Genomic DNA, 13,587 nt, shown 5'->3' with positions numbered 1-13,587 from the left:
CCATGGTTAATTTTTTATTTTATATTTATTGTTTGAGTATTTTGTCTTTCGTCTTTGTTACCCTTCCTAAACATGCATCAATTTTGCCTCTCTTCCAGTAAACCCTACTATTAATTTTCTTGATGTTTTTTACTGTAGAACAGAATTATTTTATTGTTGTTCTAACCTATTTCTTCTGCTAACTTTGGGGATAATGTTAGGTTGTTTATTTGACATGGTGCTTCCTGTTGATATAGGTGTTTATGTATTCAAACTATTTCCATATGACTGTCTTATTGACCCACTGATTGTTTAATTTGTTTAATTTTTATGTAGTTGTGATTGTGTTGAGGAAACCTATTTATTACGATTTCTATTTTTAAGATGTCCTTAGACTTCCTTCTGGTGTTGGAATAGAATTTATTTTAAGGAATATGACACGTGCAGTTGAGAAAACACGGGGCTTCTACAACTGATGGATGCAATAGTCTATACATGACTGCTAGGTTCATTTGGGCTGAAGAGTAGTTTTAGTTGGATGATTTGCCTGCTTAATTTGTGCTTCACTGATGATGGGGCGTTGAAATCCTCTACTAATATTGAATTGTGGTCTATTTCTCCCTTGAGATCTATCAATGTTCGCTCTATTTATTTACATGTTTCAATATTTGGTGAATATATATTTATAATAGTCATATTATCTTGGTATGTAGACTCTTTTTTCATTATATAATATCCTTCTTTGTCTCCTGTTGCCATTTTTCACCTGAACTCTATTTTGTCTGCTCTAAATAAAGCTACATCTGCCTTTTTTTGGTCTATGTTTGCACAAATGTCTTCTTCTGCTGCTTTACTTTCAGCCTTTTTTTTTGTTTTGTTTTTTATAGGTGAAGTAAATATCTGGAGGCCACAGAAGTTGAGTCTGAATACAGTCTTTAAATATAAACGTTAACTAAATACACTTGATATTTATTAAGTTCAGGGGTAAATGTGTGGGATGTGCACGTTTGTTACACAGGTCAAGGTGTGTCATGGGGGGTTGCTGTTACAGACTATTTCACCACGCAGGTTGTAAGGCCAGTAACCATTAGTTACTGTTCCTGTTTTTTATCTTTCCTTCCATCCTCCACCCTCTGGTAGACCCCTGTATGCATTCTTCCCTTTCATGTGTCCAAGTCTTCTCATTATTTTGCTTCCAGTTATAATTGAGAAGATGAGGTATTTGCTTTTCCTTTCCTATGTTACTTTGCCAAGTATAATGGCCTTTTGTTCCAACCATGTGCCTAAAAAGGACATAATCTGATACGTTTTTATGGCTGCAGAGTGTTCCACGGCATATATGTACCACATTTTCTTTATCCAGGCTATCATGCCAATCTAAATGGCCATTTAGATTGATTCTACATCTTTGTCCTTGTGAATAGTGCTGTACTGGACATACACGTGCAAGTGTCTTTATAAAAATAACACTTTCTATTCTTTTCAAGATACATTCAGTAATCGAATTGCTGAGTTGAATGGTATTTCTTTGTCTCGGTCTCTGTGGACTCACCACACTCTCTTTGTACTAGTTTACACTCCCACCAACAGTGTAAAATCATTTCTTTTGTTCCCCACAAACTCACCAGCATCTGTCATTTTTTGACTTTTTTAATAATAGCCAATTGGACAGGTGTGAAATGGTACCTCACTGTGGTTTTGATTGACATTTCTTTGACGATCCATGACGCTGAGCTTTGTTTTCAGGTTTGTGGGCCACATGTATGACTTCTTTTGAGAGGTGTCTGTTCATGTCCTTTGCCCAGCTCTTAATGAGGTTGTTCATTCCTTTGTTAGTTTTTGTACACTTTTCAAGTTCTTTATAGATGCTGAATATTAGAAGTTGGTCAGATGCATAGATTGCAAAATTGTCTGTTATTCTGTAGGTTGTTTAACTCTGTCAATAGTTTTAAGCAAAGGGATAACAATAAGTTGCATTCCTAGTCTCTGAGAACACAGATTTTAAAATACTTTTACTTACTCAGCCTCCCCAGGCCTCGTTATTGTGTAATTTTACCATCAGCTTCCACTGAAGGTAATTATTGCTTGATGAAGACTTAATAGTGCCACTTTGTGAATTGTGCCTTGAGCTTTCTGATCATTTCTTTGTTTCCTTTTCTTCCTCTCTTATTTAACTTTGAGTCTGTGTGTTTGATGTTTTCCTGTAGTGGTATTTGCTGAACCTTTTAGATTTTCTGTGTAGTCGAAACTCATGTAAAAATATCTGAGGCAATATATGGTGGTTGTAAGTTGATAATAACATCGTTGAAATTGATTGCATGCACCAATTCTGAACTGTATGCTCTGGATCAATTCTCAACTCTCTCTCTCTCTCTGTGTATACACACACACACACACACACACACACACACACACACACACACATATATCTCTCTCTGTACATATATATACACATGTATGTACATATATACATATACATATATACATACATATACATATATATGCATACATACATATACTTATATGTACAGAGAGAGGGAGTTATTCTCAACTATATATATAGTTATATTATATACACTTGTATATAGTTATATTTACTATACAAAATATTTGTGTGTATATATCATTTGTATATATTATATATATGTGTACATACATTATATATTATATATACACATACTATATATTTCATATAGTATATATGTGTGCATATACTATATTATATACAGTATATGTGTGCCTATGAATACTATGTATAACATGTAAATAAAATAAAGATATAGGTATGAATGTGTGTATATATTTTATATATAGTATATATGCATATATAATATATCACATGTATATTATATATAATTTATACTGTATAAATATAACACATAATATATAACATATACATAATATATAATGTATAGTATATAACATATACATAATGTATAATATATTTAAGCAAAGAGAAAAGTATGTGTATATACCCATATATTATATAATAGATATTACATATACACATACACACTATATATATGTACACACATTTATACAGATATATTTATTTATTTATTTCAAAATGTATAATTTTGTGATTTGTATTCCTTGTCAAATTAAAGCAGCCATTATTATTTGCAATCATTTTATCTCTCCACCTTCACATTAAAGATGCACGTTATTAACTCACCTCCATTACTGTATCAAAGTGTTCTTTATTTTACTGAGTACTTTTACCAGTGAGCTTTATCCTTTCTTACGTTTTCATGTACTAATTAGTGTTTTTCTCTTCCAGCATGAACACCGCTCTTATCATGGCTTATAAGATAGGTCTTATGGCAATAAACTTCCTCAGATTTTGCTTATTTGGAAAACTTCATCTTTCCTTTATTTTGGAGAAAAGTTTTCCTGGGTGCATTACTCTTAGTAGGCAGGATTTTTTTCTTCATATTATTATTAATAAGTAAATGTTATCTCACTCCCCTTAATTGCAGTGTCTCTACTGACAAATCTGCTAGCTGTTGAGAACTCTCTTGTAGGTGATTTTATTCTTTGTGTGTGTGTGTGTGTGTGTGTGTGTGTGTGTGTGTGTGTGCGCGCGCGCGCGCGCGCGCGCGCACTTCTGCTTTCAGGACTGGCTCTTGTGTGTTTTTGTCTTTTTAAAAACGTTTGAAAGTTTCACCTCAAACTATTTTAGTGTCGTTTTGTACAAATCAATCTGATTGGAAGAGTCTCTTTGTATGTCTAAATATTTACATTTTTATGCCAGTTTGGAAAGCTGCTGTCATTTAAAAATTGTTGTTTCTACCTTTATTTTTTTTTCTTGTTTTACTCTTGTGATGAGTAACATTACTGTCTTCATGCTGTTTCATAAATCCCGCAAGCTCTCTTTTTTCCTTTTTTACTGCTGTTTTCTTCTGAGACCCTATATTTTGAAATAACTGGTCTTTTAGTTCCCAGCATGTTTTTTTGTGCCTGATTAATTTTGATGTTGATGCTGTTTTTTATTTTAATGTTTGTTAAATATATTTTAGCTTCTGGGATTTTGCATTTTTCATCATTGTCGTGCCAGGGTGGGTCTGGCATCTTTCAGTAGAGGTACCAGTCTGGAGGCCTGGTCCCTGAGAGCCTTCTCAGTGCTCTGTGGCATGCCAATGTTAGCATTTAAGGAAAGTTTGCTTATCATCATCCTCTCCTTTAATCAGCCATTTTCTCTCTCTGCACTTTGCTAACAGGTTAGTAGAAGGATGACGAGACTAGTATAAAACTCCCATTACTAAGCTTTTAAATTATGTCTTTTCTTATTATTGTGCTACCACCCAGGACTCCTATCACCCACCTGGTTTCAGTCTTACGTATGAGCACATATTTTCAAGTGTGAATATTTGTTCATATTGATTCTTCTACGAGTGGGAGCGGATTGGTGAAGTTTTCCATTTCCTATTCCTTCTCCTTGCCTCTCCTCAACTCTTTACTTCATGTTGAAATTATACATGGGTTTATCAACTTATAAATCTCGATACTGTTCTTTTCTTATGATGGATGTAAATTTTCTAGTTGTGTAATATCTGTGCTCCTCAATCTTTTGTTATGATTATAGTTTTCTGACAGAATACAGCCTGACAGCCATTATTATTAGACAAAGTTATGAAATAGTCAGCTGTGTAACTATTGCACATGTCTCCCTGGAATGTGGATGGAGATGTGGTTACTGCGTTCATCTTATACGTATTATTACTGTAATACGGTTGTGACCTTTTAGGCTTTATAAATTCTTCTTAGTTTCTTACATATGTATATACAATTTCAAGTTGTATAAACCTTAAAGGCTACTTAGTGTGAACACATTTGTGAGGAGTGCATATGTTGTGCAGTTTTCCTGAAGACTAATGCATATTCTTATCGTCGGCACACCTCTATTGCACATGTATAGAAATTAGTTGGCAGTATACTACCTAGGTATTTTTTATACCTTGAAACCTGCATGTATAAACTTTACCTTCTCCTTTTTTTTTGTGAGAAGAAAGCATCTAGGATTTATAAGATATGTGCTCTTCCATTGTAAGAAAATGTATGTGATCAACCCTGTCCTCATTCTCACCTAGAATTTAATGGAACCAGAGACTTACAAACCTTATTTTTCCCCTTATCATTACACTGAGTTTGCTGCCAATGTGAGCACATATATTATTGAATATACATATGAGTTGACAATACACATTATTACTTTTTTGTTCTTGAGTTTAAAATGCAAACTCTCAGCTGCACCATGTGTGCTAATTTTCTTTACTCGGTATGAATGCGTTGTGGTCTGGTATGAAAATTCCCAAATCCTCCCTCTTTGCCCATGGATGTAATTATCCAACTACAGTAACACTGTTTAGAAGTTTAGCTGATAAGGTGATCCTTTTGAGTTAATAACTTTACATATCTTGATGGGTTTCTTGGCTGTATTAATAGGGGATGACCTTTAATGTTGGATAAAAATAAATTTCTGAGGTGTACCAATTTTTATTTTTTCTTGTTTGAATATATATGTGTGTGTATATATATATATTTAATCATGTATACATGTATATGTACACACACACACACCTATTTGAACATATATATAAAGAAAAGTAACCACATACACACACATACACACAAAATCTCCTTTTCTTGACCAAAGAAACAATGTGCTCACTATGTAAACCAGTCTTTTTCTTGTGTATGGGTGTGCATTTCACATAAAGATTTTCCAGCCCAATTTAATTTACATTTGAATGAGGCATGTCTACACTCATTTTTTGGTTTCTTCTTTAAATTTTTATTTTATTTTGAATACCAGTATCACACGTCCTTGTTGGCTACATGGAAATATTGCATGATGCTGGGTTATGCAGTGTGAATTTCAACACCCAGCTAGTGAGCATGGTATCCAATAGGTAGCTTTTTAGCCCACTTCATTTTTTTATTCTCTGTATTTCCACAGCATCTGCTGCTTCCATATTTACGTGCATGTATTTTCAATGCTCATCTTCTGCTTATAAGCGAAAACGTGATTTTTTTTTCTGTTCCTGCAATAAATATGGCCTCTGTCTGCATCCGTGTTGCTGTATATGTCATCATTTCATTCTGTTTTATTGCTGCATAGTATTCCTTCGTGTATAGGTACATTTTTAAATCCCATCTACCACTGATGAACTGAATACTAGTTTTCTGTGTGCAGTCCACCTAGGTTGACTCCATGATTTTGCAAATTTGTGTAGTGCTGCATTAAAGTTATGAAAGCATGTGTCTTTTTGTTGGGATAATGTGCTTTTCATTTCTGGACACATACCTAGTGATAGAATTTCTGTGTGGAATGTTAGCTTCATTTTAAGTCATTTGAGAAATCTTCAGCCTGCTTTCCTAAGTGGCTGAACTCTTACGCATTCTCATCAACAGTGGGGAAGCATTTTCTATCCTCTGCAGCTTCATGAGCACCTGTCTCTTTTTTTTATTTAATTTTTTGACTCTTAAATAACAGCCATTCTGACTGGTGTGAGATGGTGTCTTATTGTGGTTTTGATTTGCATTCATGAAAAAATTAATGATGATGAATACTGTTATCATATACTTATTGGCCACTTATATGTCTTGTTTAGAGAAAGGCCTGTTCATGTCTTTGAGTACTTTCAATAGCTATTTGTGTTTTTCTTGTTGATGTGTTAAAGTTTCCTGCAGATGCTGAATTTTAGACCTTCGCTGGTGCAGCTGGGAAATATCTTCTCTTGTTCTTAGGTTTTCTGTTTGCTTCAAACTAATATTGATGATAATTGGTTCAATTTTATAGAATATCTTGCCAAAAAATAGAGCGTTCTGTGCTCATTTTACAAAGACAATGGAGTCTCTTCTGTAACACTCCTGACTTCTCTGTAAGTGGATAAAAGCTTATATTTATATCAATATAGGTCTTCTTCTTCTTTATTGGACACGGATGTGTTCTTCCTCACTATATAAATTCTGTGCTACACATGCATGGGTATTACCATAAGCCTTCAGGTTGCATGAATCCTGGTTGTTCGGTTTTATTGCAATTATGATTATGATTATGATTATTCTTCTTTAACAGTGCATAGTGTCAGGTAAACCAAACCTAGCTTTGCTCTAACTTTGATATAAATCAAAGTTTCCCAATTGTATACAGTTAGGCAGAATATTTCCAATGTCTGCAAGAGTACTCTCATGCCTTGTTTAGTTTGCATGTAAGGTAACCCGTGTGTTACAGAAACATTGGCCACTTGTTTGATTATAAAACTGTGTATCCCTCTTAAATGAACATTGGAAACTGCTTGAACAGAAACACACTCTTTTTACCTTTATATCCGCCGTCTTTGGCCATCACTGAAAATCAACACAAGCTTACTGGCTGTATACAAACTGAAATTTTTCTTTCTGTGACCTAGATCTAGAACTTTCTGATAAGTTCTGAGTTAATCCTACATGCTCACTCATGTGAGCTTCTTGATTGTGAATAAACAGACAGACACACACACACACACACACACTCTTGCATTTTTAAAATTATTGCATATGAATAAGAAAGCTTAGGAGCTATCTTCTCAATTCTAGTTTTTGGAACTGAGATGCTAAATTTAAATTTGTATGAATGTTGGCCTTTTTTTTCTCTCAGATAGATGGAAGCTTTTGAGACATTTATCCCTTTCCAACATATATATTATATATATATATATATATATATATATATATATATATATATACACACACACACACACACACACATATAAATATATATAATGTATTTTTTTTGAGACAGGGCCCCACTTTTCCACCCAGTCTGAAAATTCATGTCAATACACAAATCAAAGTAGGTTAGTGTTCTTATATTATATTTATGTATACATATGTGTGTGTGTGTACTTATGTATGTATGCAATGTAAAGAAGAATTCTTACAGCTAACTTTACACACTGCTTTCAATGTAGACAGCCTAGGGGTTATAAATCACATGGATAAATGCTATATTCATGGAAGAAAAAGTGTGGCGTTTGTACCTACCAGTCATTTTCGTCACAAATAAGAACATTTTCATTAGGCAAAGACTTAATAGAACCAAAAATTCACATTTAACAATGAGAACGAAGGGTGCCAGAGAACAGGAATGGTACTCACTATGGAAAAGGTATAATCAGTTACACTGAAAAACCTCAAACACAAACACAGAATTACAAACATAAATCAAAATATCAAAAAGGCAAGCTCATTTATCTTGCTCTTTTGGGCCAGGGCACACTCATTTACTTTCAATGCAGTAGGACACAGGCTTTATGCAGCAATGATCTTACAACCATGGCAACTAAAAAATTCACAGAAGAGCATACAGGTCTACAACCAGAGCTCATATATATGTAACAACCGTTTTTCCACCAGAGACTTGTACATTTACTACAGAAATAAGAGGTCAAAATTTATTTTTTGCTACATAATCACTGACTACTTGATCCAGATATGAGCATGCCCCCTGCCTGTGTAAACTCTGGCTTCCACTTGTCATAATGCTAAGTAAACTCTAACTTTCATAAAATCAGACCTTCTTCATATACAAGTGACATGGTTCAAACAACCCAAACACTCGTAACTTTCAAAAACAACAGAAAAAGAGATCTCCAGGTTTATACTTGAGAGCTTTTAACCTTAACAGCAAAAGTTAGTTCAGGTAATACGTAGGCAGAAGGTCTGATTTATAGCCCTTCCCTCCTGGCATGAATAGTAATTTGATGACCTCAATTAACCGAAAAAGAATGTTTTATTGAAGAGGCAGTGAGATTCTTGATTATATAATCTTAGCTATATTTCTGGCATTTTTAGTAACTTTCTCATGCTAAATATCTGGCTTTTAAAATTACAAACTTCATTAACTTGGAGGGGAATAGGAGTTTCCTGGCTGTACATAAGCTTGATGGCTTTCTTGGGGTGGATTTGGGCCCATGGGCTGTATGCAGGCTTCCTGTCTTTGCCAATCTTCACCTTTCTCTTTCATTTAAAAGACAACCTTCAGAGCCGTGCAAACAATAAACTGCTGTTTTCTTGCATATTGAATTCTGTTCTCTGACTGAGAACCCCTGAACCTTCTATTTTCTAGATATAAATGTAACAACCCAGATTTATAAATTATGGACTAGCCTTTTGCACAGGAGCATGCTCATGCTTTTATCTCTTTCCGATGGACATAAGTTAACCATTTAAATAAAATCTGGCCTCCTCCTTCCTGATAAAGGAGTATAATTGTCTGTAAATATACAGAAAGTGCGCTTCCGGAATATGGATGCGTCTTCCAATCTGTGTAAACCATGAACATTCTCAGTCTATTGGGATCTAAAATTTACATTTCGATAAGCTGTAGACAGTCTTTTCTTTTTCTTCTGAGATGGAGTCTTGCTCTGTCACCTTGCTGGAGTGCAGTGGTGCAATCTCGGCTCACTGTGACCTCTGCCTCCTGGGTTCAAGCAATTCTCCTGCCTTAGCCTTCTAAGTAGCTGAGATTACCGGCACCCGCCACCATGCCCAGCTAACTTTTGTGTTTCTGTGTATTTTTAGTAGAGATGGGGTTTCTCACCATACTGGTCAGGTTGGTCTTGGACTCCCGACCTCAAGTGATCTGCCCCCTTCTGCCTCCCAAACTGTTGGGATTACAAACATGAGCCACTTTACCCAGCCTGTGACAGCATTTATCTAACGTGGTGGTGTGCTTCTTCCGAACCAGGCTTTTATTTTTGGCCTGGATATAGTGATAAAGTTTCCAGCTCTCTAAACTCTAACGCCCCTCACATTGGTCATGAACATGCTCTTCAAAGTATAAATATTGCTGTATCAGAAACATGCAGACTTTGATCTCTTACCCATCTTTAACCAACTGTGGTGGGGCTTACCATCAGCGGAGAGGGACTTATCATAGAGTAACAGTTCAGAGCAAGAGCTTTGGGGTCAGACTTAGGCTTTAGTGTTAGCTTCACAGTCAACTGTGACCCGAGAAAGAAGAAGAATGGGCCCTTTCCAGCTGTTTTAGATAATATTGCTAGTATGGTAGCCTGCACATGGCTAAATGCTCAGTCTTGTAAACAAAAGTCTTATTATTTGGTATTCCCCGGGGCTATACATTTTACTTCAGCTAAATGCTGATATCCATAGAATCATGTAGAAGAATAGGTAGGTAAAAAGAAATACAATGGTGCATTTACATTTTACAGAGTTTCTTGAAGCTCTTGAGATTAACGATGGCAGGAAATTCATCACTTATTAAAGTAATTATCCTTGGAGATGGTGGAGTTGGGAGGAGTTCACTTATAAACAGATATGTAACTAATAATTTTGATATCCAGCTCTTTAAGACAATAGGTGTGGAATTTTTAAATAAGATTTGGATGTGGATAAACATTTTGGTGCCACTCAGATTTGGGGCGTGGCAGGTCAGGAGTGATTCTGAAGCCTGAGGACATCATTTTACAGATATTCTGTCTGCGGCCTGCTTACTTTTAGTACCGATGATTCTCAAAGCTTCCAGAACTTTAGTAACTGGAAAAAAGAATTCATATATTATGCAAATGTGGAAGAACACGAGAGCTTCCCTTTTGTGATTCTGGGTAACAAGACTGACATGAGATAACAGCAGATGTCTTCAGAAGAAGCCCAAGCTTGTGCAGGGACGACGACCACTATTTTTATTTTGAAACAAGTGCAAAAGATGCCACAAGTGTGGCAGCAGCCTTTGAGGATGCGGTTTGAAGGGTTTCTGTGAACGAGGATATGTCGGCTCAGTTGATGCACACAGACACAGTGAATCTTCATCGAAAGCCCAGGACTAGCTCATCTTGCTGTGGATTGTTAGAGGTTGCTGCTGCATTCTAATCAACTCACAGGTATACACAAAATCGACATGCGGATAAAAAAGAATTCGGGTTTGCACCACGGTATCATCTACTAATAAATTTCAAATGAGTGTATTGTCCTGCTTTATTAGTTGGTGGGGGAAGGGACACATCCGCTCATGGAAGAACATGTTTTCTCCATAATGGCACTTTGCATTTCTAAATTGTAATATTTGTCTAAAAACGTTTCTTTGATTTACATATGTAGGTTACAGAGCTAAGAAATGAGATAACCAAGAAGAATTATAATTAAAATAAGAAACTTGTCTACGCTACAATTTATACATGAATTTTTTTTTCCTGGGGAAATGGATTACTACTTTTTATATCTACAAGTTTTTATGCAACTAGCATTGCATTCTTGGTTCAAGGAAATAATTTCCTAAAGCAAAAATGTTAGATATAGAAGACTAAAATCTAATGTATTTGCAACGCATTGTTACTTAGTTTACTTCTTCATTCTCTTCAAAATGACTTAACCTTCCGTATTGTTATCCTATGTTTCATTAGAATTACTCTTAGTAGTAATTACTCATCATTTGTGTGCCATGAGGGCACCTCTACCCCCATAGATCATGTTCCACGGTCCCAGGAGAAGGGTAGGTCCCCAGTGGTACAAGAGTTGCTTCATACAGTTTGTCATACATCCAGCTGAATTTGGGCTACCCAGGAATGGAAATCATTTCCATAAACAGAGTTCAGTTTTAAGAAAAAGGCCAACTACTGAACCTGGAGAACAGACAAATGTGCATCTGATATCACAGTTACAATGTGCTGTGTGGAGGATACAAAATTACAATTCCACTAATGCACTAGGTAATATTTGTGTTACTTTCTTCAAACTTGGGGAAGCCTCCTAGTTGAAGTTAAACCATTCCTTTTTAACACAAGACACAAGTAACATTATAGCTCTCAATTGATTTAGCTATGTATTTATTTAGTTTCTTCTCTATCACTGAACATTGTTTACTTATCTCAAGGAATTTTTTTGATTCCCAAATACCTGTTCCAATGATCAGACTTGATGAAGCAAATTGTGATCTTTCATGGATGAAGTTCATATGCTGTGTGGTTGGTGATTATCTGATTCTACAGAGGATAACCAAAGCCTACACTGAGTGTGAATGAGACCCTCAACTGGGAAATGATGGGGATATCAAAGTACATGCTGGGTGAGGGGAGCTGGCTGTCATATAGGGAAAGGGTTTTTGAAAAATTACATCAAAACATTTCTCTCCTTGGCCCCACCCAATGGGAATCAATGTAAAAACATTCTGGTAAGCTAAGCTTTTGAAAGTCTAATGTCCTAACATAAGTGTCGATTTTGCCATCTGTAAATATTTTATGGAAAATACAATAGAAGACGGTTGGAGAACAAAGCAGGTGGTGAGTGTGCAGCTGGAGTGGTGGAAATCTGCTGCAGAGACTCACTAGGCAAAAGAACCATAGATCATGCTCCACAGCTTGAAGAAAGTGTGGGACCCAGTGGTACAGGAGTTGCTCCATATGGTCTCTCATACATCCAGCTAGGTTCAAGCTATCAATGGAAACTTTTCCTTTGAGAGGGTTCAGGTTTTTTTTTCCTATGTTCATGCCGAAGGAAGTATTCTAAGTTTCCAGCTACAGCAAGAGGACAAAACTCGATGTATGCATTTTATCTGGATCACTTTTGGAGCACAGAAGCAGATAACCAACGTAGTGCTAACATACGTGTGCTCAGGTGAGCCTGATTACAAGACTGATCTCACCCTATTCCTCTTGTGTTAAAGAACCTTCAAAAGATATCCCCTACCAGATCCAAGCTTTGCCAGCTTAGCTTTCTTCATAATCTTCTCCTGTCTATCAGCTGTCAGTTCTATCAGTGTGCCCCAGTGCCCTTCTTCACGCCTTCACACCTGCAGTGCTTTCCTCTGCAGCCCACCTTGGAAGTCCCACTCAATGCTCCACTTCCCTTCCAGCTTCTTCAAATAGCAGTCACACACACACAAAATTGGCATTTAACTTTAGTAATACACACACAGGAAGTGTATTACTAGTTTCTGCCTCACTTTCACCAGCCTGTAGGAAAGGTTATATTCAGGTACCACTGTTGTGCAACTGAGCCACGGTTTCCTGCAGTCAGTCACCCTGCTGCTCTTGGCTGGTTTGCATCACATTCCTCCGAATTATATGGTCACAGAGGCCAGAACCAATCATATTAAAAAATACATGTTTGCTGAAATTACTCCCAGATTTCTAGATGAGTATGTACCATTTTCTGCTCCCAAAGCTCTGGCATTTAGTTTGAGTCAATCCGAGGCTTGTATAACCGGTTAAGATATCAAATTAATTTTCATACTACCAATAGAGAGAGCAGGACAAAAACAGTTGTGGTGGGCAGCACTTTAAATATCAGGCTGGAGGCTGTGCACGGTTGGTCTTGCCAGTAATCACAGCACTTTTGGAGGCTGAGGTGAGTGGATCATCAGGATAGGAGTTACAAAACAGCCTGGCCAATATGGTGAAACCATGTCTCTTCTAAAAATCCAAAAATTAGCTGGGTGTTTTGGTCAGTGCCTGTAACCCCAGCTGCTTGGGAGGCTGAGGCAAAGAATTGCTTGGTCCCCACAGTGGAGATTAAAGAGAGTCGAGATCACACCACTGCACTCCAGCCTGGGCAACAGAATGAGAATCCATGTTATATGTGTATATATATACACGTGTGTGTGTGTGT

At 36.3% G+C, this 13,587-nt stretch overlaps 1 protein-coding gene and 1 pseudogene across 1 annotated transcript in view; both read left to right on the top strand.

Annotated features, from left to right (window-relative positions):
- The window catches only part of LOC129395733 (RNA-binding motif protein, Y chromosome, family 1 member F/J), a 333,547-nt gene that overhangs the window by 119,981 nt on the left and 199,979 nt on the right, over positions 1–13,587 (top strand). The gene's annotated exons all lie outside the window — the stretch shown is intronic.
- On the top strand, positions 10,224–10,854 carry LOC134729847 (ras-related protein Rab-9A-like; annotated as a pseudogene).

The sequence above is a fragment of the Pan paniscus genome, chromosome Y (genome assembly GCF_029289425.2).
Source record: "Pan paniscus chromosome Y, NHGRI_mPanPan1-v2.0_pri, whole genome shotgun sequence".
In the NCBI taxonomy this organism is placed as follows: domain Eukaryota; kingdom Metazoa; phylum Chordata; class Mammalia; order Primates; family Hominidae; genus Pan; species Pan paniscus.
The sequence above is the reverse complement of the archived record's forward strand: the minus strand, read 5'-3'. Positions and strand labels throughout refer to the sequence as shown.